General features: G+C 42.8%; 1 non-coding gene and 1 pseudogene across 1 annotated transcript; both read right to left on the bottom strand.

Annotated features, from left to right (window-relative positions):
* Nucleotides 1-1,245: 1,245 nt before the first annotated feature.
* Nucleotides 1,246-1,443, bottom strand: LOC122942658. The gene has a single exon (XR_006390621.1). It is a non-coding gene; the product is annotated as a U2 spliceosomal RNA (small nuclear RNA).
* Nucleotides 1,444-7,456: 6,013 nt separating this feature from the next.
* Nucleotides 7,457-7,636, bottom strand: LOC122942975 (annotated as a pseudogene).
* Between the last annotated feature and the right edge of the window lie 4,859 nt (nt 7,637-12,495).

Raw genomic sequence — 12,495 nt, 5'->3', positions numbered from 1 at the left:
CACACCATTGAGGGTTAAATGCACTTGGTCGCAGCTTGTGCTGGCGCACCACAAGACACAAAATGGCCGCCGATCACCCCAGAAAAATGAGACTGACAAACGGTCTGTGCAGCCTAAAAACAGTGAGCAATTGAGGATCAGCAGCTCAATGATCCACAGCTGCAGATCGATCAGTTAATCAAGTCCTTTGGAGGAGTTAATCTGCCTAATCTCGCCCTACTGTCGCAGCCGCAACCTCTCCCTACGCTAATCAGAGCAGAGTGACGGGCGGCGCTATGTGACTCCAGCTTAAATAGAGGCTGGGTCACATGGTGCTCTGGCCAATCACAGCCATGCCAATAGTAGGCATGGCTGTGATGGCCTCTTGGGGCAAGTAGTATGACGCTTGTTGATTGGCTGCTTTGCAGCCTTTCAAAAAGCGCCAAGAAAGCGTCACAAAAGCGCGAAGAAAGCGACGAACACCGAACCCGAACCCGGACTTTTACGAAAATGTCCGGGTTCGGGTCCGTGTCACGGACACCCCAAAATTCGGTACGAACCCGAACTATACAGTTCGAGTTCGCTCATCCCTACTTGTGATGTCATCCAGTGACCTGACCTTACTTGACCTCTGACCTGACAGGCCTCTTGTGACACATGCAGTGTTTCGTCCAGCTGTTGCTGATACATAGGAAGTGCTGGACTAGATTTTAGCCTACAAGTCATCCAGTTTAATAGATCCACAAGAGGGAGACACAGGCAAACAAACTTTACTTATTTAATAAAGAACTAGGAAAACAAAATTGGTTACATCAAGCAAACTTGCTACAAAAGGGTCAATTCAAAGGAACAACTCAGCAGACTGCCCAGGTGTGCACAACAGGCCCAAATCAAAACAGAGGTGCACAGAGTGGAGGGAGGTCCAAAAACTGCATTCAGGTGATATCCTAACACTTCATTCAGGTGATAAGCCAAATAACACAACAATTAAGCCATCAGTCTTAATTGGATTTGGACTGTGTGAGGAGAGGTGACTGGCTGAGTTGCTTGGTGCTGGAACAAACCCACACACAGGTGATGCAATTAAGAGATTGACAGGCTAGATGCAGCAGCACCAGGGATGCAGAAAGCAGCACAGCAAAACCCTCACAGAGAAGCTGAAGTGCAGGACTGCTGAGGCAGGGCACAGCAACTTTCCACTTGCTTGCTGGAAGGATCCTTGAAATCCATCACTCAATTTCATTCTGTTTTTTCATACTGGAATAGAAAGGGTGCACCGGTCCTGGAGGTACTGCAATACCAGGTCAATGCGTGGAGTGGACAGAGCAAGCTCTTTTTCCATCTCCCTGTTCAAAAAATCCATTTAATATATGGTCCCCAGATAGGGGACGTATCAGATATTAAACTGACAAGAACAGATTTTTTTTTTAATTAATATTTATTTATTATTAAGACAAAAGCAAACATACGAGAAAGCAAATATTAGAAGAAGCAACCACATATTTACTTAATCAGTGCTCTCCATTTTTTTAATTTCCAAACTCCCTCCGAGTCCAGACCACCATCCCGTTTCCTGTCCCAGAGATAAATCACATAAAGTCTCGACAAAAATATTTTGACACACTCATTCACCGATATCTCTTCCCTCTTAAACACTAATATATTCCTAGTGTCCCACAGGCATGCTATCACACATACTATTACGAACCACAAAATTCTTGTATTTTTCCTACCACACGCACCCAATCCAAACAAAGCCACCTTCCAGTCCATATACCTAACTCCTGTCAGCTCTTTAACTAAAACACCCACCTTTCTCCATACTTCATTCGCATACCTACAATCCCACAACAAATGTCTCACTGATTCACACCTTCCACAGTCTTTCCTTGGACACATTTCTGTCCTTACTAAGCCCCTTCTGTTCTGTACCTCCCGCACTGGCAGAATATTTTGTAAAGACATCCATACTATGTCCTGTTGCCTATTGGACACTCCCTGTATCGCTAGTTTCTTCCACACAGTTGAGGCCACATCCAGTCTTAAACCCACTATATCACATACATTCTCTCTCTCTCTCTCAACTTAGCTAGCACCTTTCTCTTATCCTTGAACTCTTCCATTCCTATTGACAATAGATCATACTTCCTGATAAAACTTTCAATTACCTCATACCACACAGGACACTTAAAAGACACAGGCACTCTTGCATCCCTTTCACGCCACTTCAAGCCATACATCATCCATCCAGACATGTATCTCACCATACAAGCACTCTTATTACTCTTCCCCACCAAGCACACAAAAAACTTAATATAATTCAAAACAAGAAAAACTTCCAGACAAGGCATATCCAAACCACCATTCGCACACCTTTTGTACACATGTTCTCTCTTTAGCCTCTCCATGCGGCTCCCCCAAAGGAAAGTGAACACCAATTTTTCGGCTCTCCTAACATTCCTTGAGGATGCCGGATACACCCCGGCAACAAAAAGAATAACAGGCAAAATCACAGTTTTTATAATAAGTATTTTCCCCACAAGTGAAAGGTCTCTCAACCTCCAAAAATTAAATTTACGTTCCAACTTTCTCCTGCATTCATTCCAACTCTCGCTCCCTTTTAAATCATCATTGAAAAAAATACCTAACACTTTCACTCCACCAGTTTCATTCCTCACATCCTCAAGACAAATACTTTTATCCCCAAAACACTTAAATACACATTTACTCCAATTCACTTTAAACGCAGACGCTCCTCAAAACATATCTAACCACAGTCTTCCTCTCCTTATCGCAGCCAAATTGTCACTCACAATCACCACATCATCCATATATCCTAACACACTAACACATCTACCTGTACTACCTGGGATCAATACACCTCTCATCACTTTATCCTTTCTCACCAAACACATTAACACTTCAACCACACTAATAAAAAGCACTGGTGACATCGGGCACCCCTGTCTCACACCTCTCTTAACGTTCACCTTTCTACTTAGCCAACCATTCACCATAAATTCACTCGATACATTCCTATAAAGGCTCCTCACACCATCCACAAACTTACTTGGAAAACCCATCCTCTCTAACACAGCAAACATAAAAAGATGTGCCACTCTGTCAAAAGCTTTTTCGAAATCAATAGCTAATAACATACATCTCTGTCTTCTACTCATACAATCCCCAATCAGATCACGCAACAAAATGAAATTCTCAAGCATACACCTCCCTGGCACAGCACACACCTGGTCCTCATCAATCACATCACTCATCCTAGTAGCCAACAATTTACTAAAAATCTTGTAATCTACATTCAAAAGACTAATCGGTCTCCAATTCTCTAATCTGTTCTTGTCCCCCTTTTTAAAAATCAGAACCACTACACCTTCTTTCATCGAGTCACATATCACTCCATTCGCCCACATATACCTACATACTTCCACAAAGTCACACGCTATCCAATCCCACACTCTCACATACAACTCAATCGGGATCCCATCCTTACCAGGTGTTTTATTCCTCTTGCAACTCCAAACAATCTTTTTGACTTCCTCTACAGAAATATCCTCACACAGAAACTTTTGACTTTCCACATTCAATCTCCCCTCCAACACACTCAACACTTCTCTCATTAATCCTTTATCAATCCACTTTTCCGCAAACAGGTTCTCATAAAAATCTTCAACTACCCTAATCACATTCTTACCACTGACACACTCACCCAAACTATTGACTACTTCAAGCATCTCTTCTCTTTTGCCACATACTTTTTTGAAAAAGAACCTAGAACATCTTTCATTCTTCTCAATCATCTCCACTTTTGATCTAAAAATTATCTCTTTACCTTTTCTCTCCATGAACAACCTTCTCTCCTTTCCTACTTCATCCAACAGACACTTCACATCCACCCCCATAGCGTTCAACTTCCATAACCACTCCAACCTCTTATTTAGCTCGCTATATTCACTCCTCAATCTTCTTGCTCTCTTACGTCCCCATTTCTTGAAAAAAAGCTTAATCCTGGATTTAACCCACTCCCACCAAAGTAACACTCTCAAATTCATCCTTTCTCAATCTCCACCTTTCATACTGACACTTGAAAACTCTCATTATTCTTTCATCCTCCAACAAAACTGTATTTAGCTTCCATACACCCTTAATATACGTAATTTCTTCATCCCCTTCCACACAAACGAACAAACGCATGTGATCAGAATAAAGGACATCATATTGTGAAATTTTCTTACAAACTAGATTTTTGGAAAGAAAGACGAAATCAATTCTGGAAAAAATATCTCCTTTGTCTGCTTTGAAGGTGGCAGGCGGCGGCTTGCCTAAAATCAAAGCAGAGTCATGTAATGAAAAATCAACAATCATCTTATGTAACTTGTTCCCAGTCACATCCATTTTATCCCCCTCTATAGAACAATTAAAGTCCCCCAACAAAAAAAGTTGGCATTCTGCCTACCAAAAAAAGGTTCAATTTGTCCAGTAGCTCTGAACGGTCTTTCTTTCCAGTAGGACAATACACATTTATGACCCTGAAACGCCACCCCTTGTAGTTAACTAAAGCCATAATACACCGTCCCACCTCCACTACAGTGACACTTTCAAAAGAAAAATCCCTACATCCCAATAAAATTCCGACACCATCGTTTCTGTTTGTGCATGAGCCTGACCACACCGAATCGCCGTATGGCCACTCCTCAGCACAGACAGATTCCTCAATACCGCATTCTTGCAGGCATGCAATATCTGGGTTCAATTTTTTAACTTAATCAAAAATTGCAGTTCTTCTAGTCCTTGTCTTAAGTAAGCTAACATTTAAAGATAAGACCTGTACTTCAACTTTTCGACCCATTATAGAAATTCACGGGCATAATCCCCAAAACCCCATTACTTCCTCAGCCAACCCCGCCGGGAGGTTGACCGCCCAAGCAAAAGTTTCTGGAATCTGCCTCATTTAGGAAAGAAGAATTGTCCGAGATACAGGATTCCGGATACACCTCCTGTCTTATTGGACTTTGTTCCTCCCTACTGAATTGTGGCGGCAACAAAAGGGGTTTCTTGACTTCTGAAACCAGGACTTCCTCCGCCGGTCTTGTGGGGCCTGATGCAAAGTCGCTGGTAGATGCGAAATCACCCTGGTCAGCTTTCCCTTCTTCTTGCACCTCCTCCATCTCATCCAATCTAAAATCTGGGGATCTGTCTAGAGACGGATCTGTCTCCCCTTCTCCACGAAGATCTGGGTTATTCCCAAAAAGTTGCGGAAAGACTTCCTCTACTTGGGAAATTTCCATCCCTTCACTTTCACAACTTACAAGAGGAGTCAACCGCCGAGCATTTTCAACTTCTTGTACACTGGTCTGTGACTGTACTGCACTCTGAGGTGCTTGGTCTGGAACTTCAGATGGCTGAACCGAGGTTTGAAGTGGCATAGTTGTAACTTGAGGCGAGAGGATTGGAGTCTGAATCGGTGGCTGGGCTGAAGACTGGAATGGCCCTGCAGCCTTTGCCCTGGTCACATCCGCATAGGATCTGGTTGATCTTTCAGCTCTATACCCACGAGCTGGGGAATTCCTAAATGTATGTCCTTCCTTTTCACAAAGGTTACAGACAATAGTATTTTCGCAGTCTTTTGCAATATGCCCACTTTTATGACATTTCGGGCAGTCTCTCATTGTTTGGTCACAGGATTCCTGTACATGACCATACATCCTGCATTTCCGACAATAAGACGGTGCATCTTGAAAAAAGATGAGGCCTCTATCCTTACCAATGGAGAAGCTTTGGGGTGGATGGCTCATTCCTCCCGGTCCTCGTGGGTCAGGGCGAAAACGAACAAAATATTTATGTTTACCGGTCCATAGACCGTGGCTGCCCATTACTTTATGTGAGTACACAACCTTCTCACAAAATTTTGACAAAAACAGAAAAATATCGACCGTGTCCACATACGGGTTAAACATAAACACAACAAGATGTACGTCCCTGTTATAAAGTACAGTGAAGGTTAATCTGTCTAGATCTGGATTGTTCTTGTTGGATTCCAAAAATAAAAATAAATTATGACAGGCAGCAATTGAAGTCAAAACCAGTGTACGCCGTCCTCCAATTCTGTCTTGCAGACATAATATATCTGATACATTCACATGCAAGGTTTTCAGCAGTACCTCTTTGACGAGATATTAGTCGGAAAACTTTTCTTTCTTTTCCTCAGCCACATGGATTGCGAAAGCATTTCTGACCCGGAACTCTCCGGCCGCAGCGTAGTCGACTTTTACGCCCATTCCTCGTCCTCCGATCGACTCCGTCCTCGAACCTCAGCCTTGGCTACGTCCGGACATGCCTTTATCGTAGCCAAAAGGCAGAGAAGCGATAACCAGAAAAGGGTTCGCCCTACAGGCCGATGGTCCTCAATGCAGAACACTTGTGGAGGCGATAGGCTACAGGCCCCAGCTGCAGAGAGAGAGACAGTCCGGGAGGCTTCTTTCTCTCACGAACCAGGGAAAACGTGCGTCCTACGCTCTGAAATCAACAGCATGCTCCACTTCGTGTTTTTCGTATATCTGCATAGCTCCACCCACCACTTTTGGTCACACCTTTTCTTCGCACGCACGGAATTCCTGGTGCCAAAGCGCGCCAAGCAGAATGACCGATAAGAAGTCAATGGAGAGTAGTGAGAGAGGAGAAAAAAAATACAATTAAGTATCTAGGCATTGTTGATTGTGATGTCACGGCCCCATTGTTGAGTGTTCCGTCAGAGCCCTTGTGATGTCATCCAGTGACCTGACCTTACTTGACCTCTGACCTGACAGGCCTCTTGTGACACGTGCAGTGTTCCGTCCATTGGCCAGACAAGGTAGGTCCAGCTGTTGCTGATACATAGGAACTGCTGGACTAGATTTTAGCCTACAAGTCATCCAGTTTAATAGATCCACAAGAGGGAGACACAGGCAAACAAACTTTACTTATTTAATAAAGAACTAGGAAAACAAAATTGGTTACATCAAGCAAACTTGCTACAAAAGGGTCAATTCAAAGGAACAACTCAGCAGACTGCCCAGGTGTGCACAACAGGCCCAAATCAAAACAGAGGTGCACAGAGTGGAGGGAGGTCCAAAAACTGCATTCAGGTGATATCCTAACACTTCATTCAGGTGATAAGCCAATTAACACAACAATTAAGCCATCAATCTTAATTGGATTTGGACTGTGTGAGGAGAGGTGGCTGGCTGGCTGGGTTGCTTGGTGCTGGAACAAACCCACACACAGGTGATGCAATTAAGAGATTGACAGGCTAGATGCAGCAGCACCAGGGATGCAGAAAGCAGCACAGCAAAACCCTCACAGAGGAAGGAGAAGCTGAAGTGCAGGACTGCTGAGGCAGGGCACAGCAGCTTTCCACTTGCTTGCTGGAAGGATCCTTGAAATCCATCACTCAATTTCAGTCTGTTTTTTTATACTGGAATAGAAAGGGTGCACCGGTCCTGGAGGTACTGCAATACCAGGTCAATGCGTGGAGTGGACAGAGCAAGCTCTTTTTCCATCTCCCTGTTCGAAAAATCCATTTAATATATGGTCCCCAGATAGGGGACGTATCAGATATTAAACTGATAAGAACAGATTTTTTATTTTTATTTTTTAAAATAATACGAGCTCTCAAATACATAGTCTCGATATCTGAAAGACATCACCAGAACTGTAACAAGCTCTTATCACAACATCATCATGGTTATCTTTTTTATTTATTTAGCAGAAATTTCCATTTTTTTATTTTCCAAAAACCCTTACTATCCCATCTATACACAAAAAATAACCTAGATAACACAAGATTCACACACTCCTGTACAGACAACAACTCCCTCTTAAAGACCAACAAATTCCTCACATCCCATAGACTTTCCATCATGCAAACCACAATAAACCATAACAACCTAGTATTTTGCTTTCCATTTGCACCCATACCAAACAGAGCCACTTTCCAATTTAACTGTGTAACCCCCGTCAACTCTTTCGTCAATCTCCCCATTCAATCCCATACTTCCTTTGCATACTTACACTCCCAAAACAAGTGACTCACACCTTCACTGTCTCCACAACCATCTCTTGGGCACACCTCAGATCTTACCAAGTCTCTTTTCTTCTGTACCTCTCTCACCGGCAATATATTCTGCAAACCCATCCACACAATATCTTTCTGTCTATTCGTAGTGCCTTTAATTGACAATTTCTTCCATACATTTTCTGCCTCCCATGACCTTAAGTTTACAATATCACACGCAACCTCATTCCTCCACAAAATATTCGAAACATAATTCTTATTTTTGAACTCACACATCTTAACACTTAACAAATCATGCTTCCTAATGAACACCTCATTCACCGAATACCATTTTGGACACGCAAAAGCCACCGGCACTCTCGCATCTCTTTTCTTCCATCTCAAGCCATACATCATCCATCCTGCCATGTACCTCATCATATACGCACACTTACTTTCTTTCCCAACGAGAACCACAAAGGTATATAACATAAACCAAAAAAAATCTCAAAATTCGGAAATTCCAAACCTCCATTTTCTCTTAGTTTATACAAAAACACTCTCTTTAATTTTTCCATTCTACTCCCCCAAAAAAAGGAAAAAATCATTTTCTCTATTTTTTTAAACTTCGTTAAATTCCGAGGATACAAACCAAATAATCAGCAAAACCACAGATTTTACAATCAGAATTTTACCAGTCATACTCAACTCTCTCAACTTCCAAAAAATCTGCTTTCTTTCTACTCTTTTCCCACATTCATCCCAGCTTTCATCCCCATTCAATTTATCATTCAATAAAACTCCCAACACTTTAATTGGTCCTTCTTCACATTTCACATCATCCATTTTAATCTCAGCATCTCGAAAACATTTAAAAGAACATTTATCCCAATTCACCTTAAATCCTGATCCACCACAAAACAAATCCAAAATCAACCTTCCTCTCCTCATAGCAGCCATTTTTCCATTCACTATTACAATATCATCCATATAACCTAATACACTCACATACTTTCCCATACTACCTGGAATTAACAAACCTCTCATTACTTTATCTTTTCTAACCATACACATCAGGACCTCAATCACACTAATAAATAAGACTGGAGACAATGGACATCCCTGTCTAACTCCCGATTGTACTCTAATTCTTTTGCTCAAATTTCCATTCACCAAAATCTCACTTCCCACTCCATTATATAAACTCCTCACACACTTCAAAAAACTCCCAGGATAACCCATTTTCTTTAACACCTCAAACATAAACTCATGCGCCACTCTATCAAACGCCTTCTCAAAATCCACTGACAACAACATACATTTCTGTTTTCTACTTTCACAATCCCCAATCAGATCTCTTAACAAAAACAAGTTCTCTGACATACTCCTCCCAGGCACAGCACAAACTTGGTCTTCTTGCACCACCTTACCAATCACTTCACGCATACGATTTGCTAATATTTTACTAAAAACCTTGTAATCCGCATTCAATAAAGTACCGTATTTATCGGCGTATAACACGCACTTTTTCCCCCTGAAAATAGGGGGCAAATGATGTATGCGTGTTATACGCCGATTAGGGCTGAAACGTGTCCTCCGGAGGCCAGAGAGGCAGGACTGAGCCGGCCGGCACAGCGGAGGGAGGAGGAGGGAGGAGGGAGTCCCTCCCTCCCCACTGTGAGCGGCTGCCGCTGAAGACCAACGAGGACAGAGTAGGAGGAGGAGGGGAGGGACTGTGGCCACTGCGCCACCAATGAATGTGCCGGCCATATCCCACAGTTCCGATCGGAGTCCCAGCAGTGTAATGCTGGGGCTCCGATCGCTTACCATGGCAGCCAGGAGTCACGCTACTGAAGTCCTGGCTGCCATGGTATGTTAGTGAGCAGAGAGCAGCGCATTATACTCACGTGCGCTGTGGCCGCCGGTCGCTCCTTCTTCTGTCTGTGCGGCGGATTGCTAATGCTTACAGCATTAGCAATGCGCCGCACAGACCTATGAGAAGGAGCGACCGCCGGCCACAGCGCACGTGAGTATAATGCGCTGCTCTCTGCTCACTAACATACCATGGCAGCCAGGGCTTGAGTAGCGTGACTCCTGGCTGCCATGGTAAGCGATCGGAGCCCCAGCATTACACTGCTGGGGCTCCGATAGGAACTGACACTGCCACCAATGATGGGGGGGAGGAGGGGGACCCTGTGGCCACTGCCACCAATGATTAATACTGGGGAGGGAGGGGGGGGGTTTGCGTTACCAGAGGGGGCAGATCAGAGGCTTTATTTGAAATTTAATTTTTTTTCCTGAAATTTCCCTCTAAAATGAAGGTGCGTGTTATACGCCCGTGCGTGTTATACGCCGATAAATACGGTAATTGGTCTCCAATTATTCAAAGACTTTTTCTCACCTTTTTTAAAAATCAGCACAACCACACCGTCTTTCATTGATTCTCCCAGAATGCCATTCTCCCACATAAATTTGCATATTTTACAAAAATCTTCACCCATCCATTCCCATGCTTTAACATACAATTCTACAGGTAACCCATCCTTTCCTGGTGTTTTATTTCTTTTTGCTCCAAATACAATCTTCTTTATCTCATCCAAAGTAATCTCATCACTCAAAAGCTCTCCATCTTCACTAATTAGTTTATTTTCTACATTCTTCAACATTTCATTCATCAGACCAACATCTATACGCTTTCTTCCATACAAAGTTGAATAAAAGTCCTCTATCACCTCCATCATCTCCCCCCCATCCACACTTATCCCTAAATTATTAAAAATTCCACTCATTTCTTCTTTCTTCCCACACACTTTTTTAAAGAAAAATCTTGTACACTTTTCTTCCTCATCCACTGTTTTTGCTCTTCTTTAACCTTTTTAATTAAATCATCTACATTCACACCCAACCCACCTAATTTTCTCAACCAATCCAATCTTAAATTCAACTCATTATACATATTTCTTGACATTCTAGCCTTCTTATAGCTCCATTTTCTAAAGAAAATTTTCATTCTCCCTTTAGTCCACTCCCACCACTTCAAAATATCCTCAAAATCATTCATTCTTTCCCTCCAAAACATATAATTTTTCTTAAAAGCATACATTACTCTTTCATCATCCAATAAACTCGTATTCAATTTCCACACCCCACTCCCATGTATGTTTTTCAACTCACCTTCCACACCGACTTTCAAATAAACATGATCTGAAAAAAGCACTTCATTCTGAGCATAACTTATACACTTAAGACATTTAGAAATACAAACATAATCGATCCTTGAGACTATACCCCCTCTATCGGCTTTATATGTATGCGGTGGTGGTTTCCCCAAACTTGCCTCTGCCGTATCTAGAAGGGAGAAATCTTTGATTAGTTGATTTAATTTTTTACCAGATATATCACACTTTTCCCCTTCAGTCGTACAATAAAAGTCTCCCACAAACACAATCGGCATTCTCCCTAGCAAAAACACGTTCAACTTTTCCAGCAAGTTCACTCTCTCCTCTTTTTTTGTTGATCCATACACATTCACAAATTTCAACCTCCAATTTTTATATTTTACTTCAGCCACTAAACATCTTCCTGCCTCCACCACTGTATAGGACACTACACTCATTTCTCTATTCATCAACCAAAATCCCCACCCCATCATTCCTATTATCATTCGTCCCTGACCACACAGATTCCCCATAAGGCCACTCTTCCGCCTTTAAGGACTCAGAAATTCCACATGCTTGGAGACAGATAATGTCCGCCCCTTGATTCTTTAAGAAATCAAAAATCACAACCCTCCTTGCCCTTGCCGCCAATAGTCTCACATTTACGGATAGGACATGAAAGGCAAGTCGTCTTTCCATAGTTTACACCATCTTATTATGTACTTCCCAACCCTCCATCTTGCTATCATCCTTGCATACAGTCCCCAATCTCTACTCCGTCTAAAAAATGGTGAGTGTTAGGGGAATTCGAAGGGAAGGCTCTCTCCTCCCCAAACTACCATCATCACTAAGTTGTGAAACCATACTCCTGGGTCTCTTCAAGGCCATCTCCTCACATTCCACTTCAGAAGCGAGGGATCTTTTAGCGAGATCCCCCTGAACACCTGCTTGGCCACAGGGAATTTCACTGTCCTCACTGTCTGCCGTGGCCGAGATTTCGGTCACCGCCATGTCTGATTCTCCTTCACCCTGTAAGCCCGTCACCTCATCAGAAGGAGCGATCAATAGCATGTCAAAAGTAAGATCCATCCCCTCCTGCACCTCCGTCTCTGATACCGCAGAAATCTGCTGTGGAACAGTCGGGGCAACAGAAGGCTGAGGTCTCTCCACAACGGGAGTCCTGGAGGTACTTCCAGGGTCCCTCCTCAGAGCATCCGAATAGGATTTTTTTTGCCATAGGGTTCATAGGGCATTCTTTGAAAATATGCCCTGCATTCCCACACACATTACATGTTTTGGGGTTTATGACAG

The sequence above is a fragment of the Bufo gargarizans genome, chromosome 6, assembly GCF_014858855.1.
Source record: "Bufo gargarizans isolate SCDJY-AF-19 chromosome 6, ASM1485885v1, whole genome shotgun sequence".
Taxonomy (NCBI): domain Eukaryota; kingdom Metazoa; phylum Chordata; class Amphibia; order Anura; family Bufonidae; genus Bufo; species Bufo gargarizans.
Note: the sequence above shows the minus strand (reverse complement) of the source record. Positions and strands in the feature narration are given on the sequence as shown.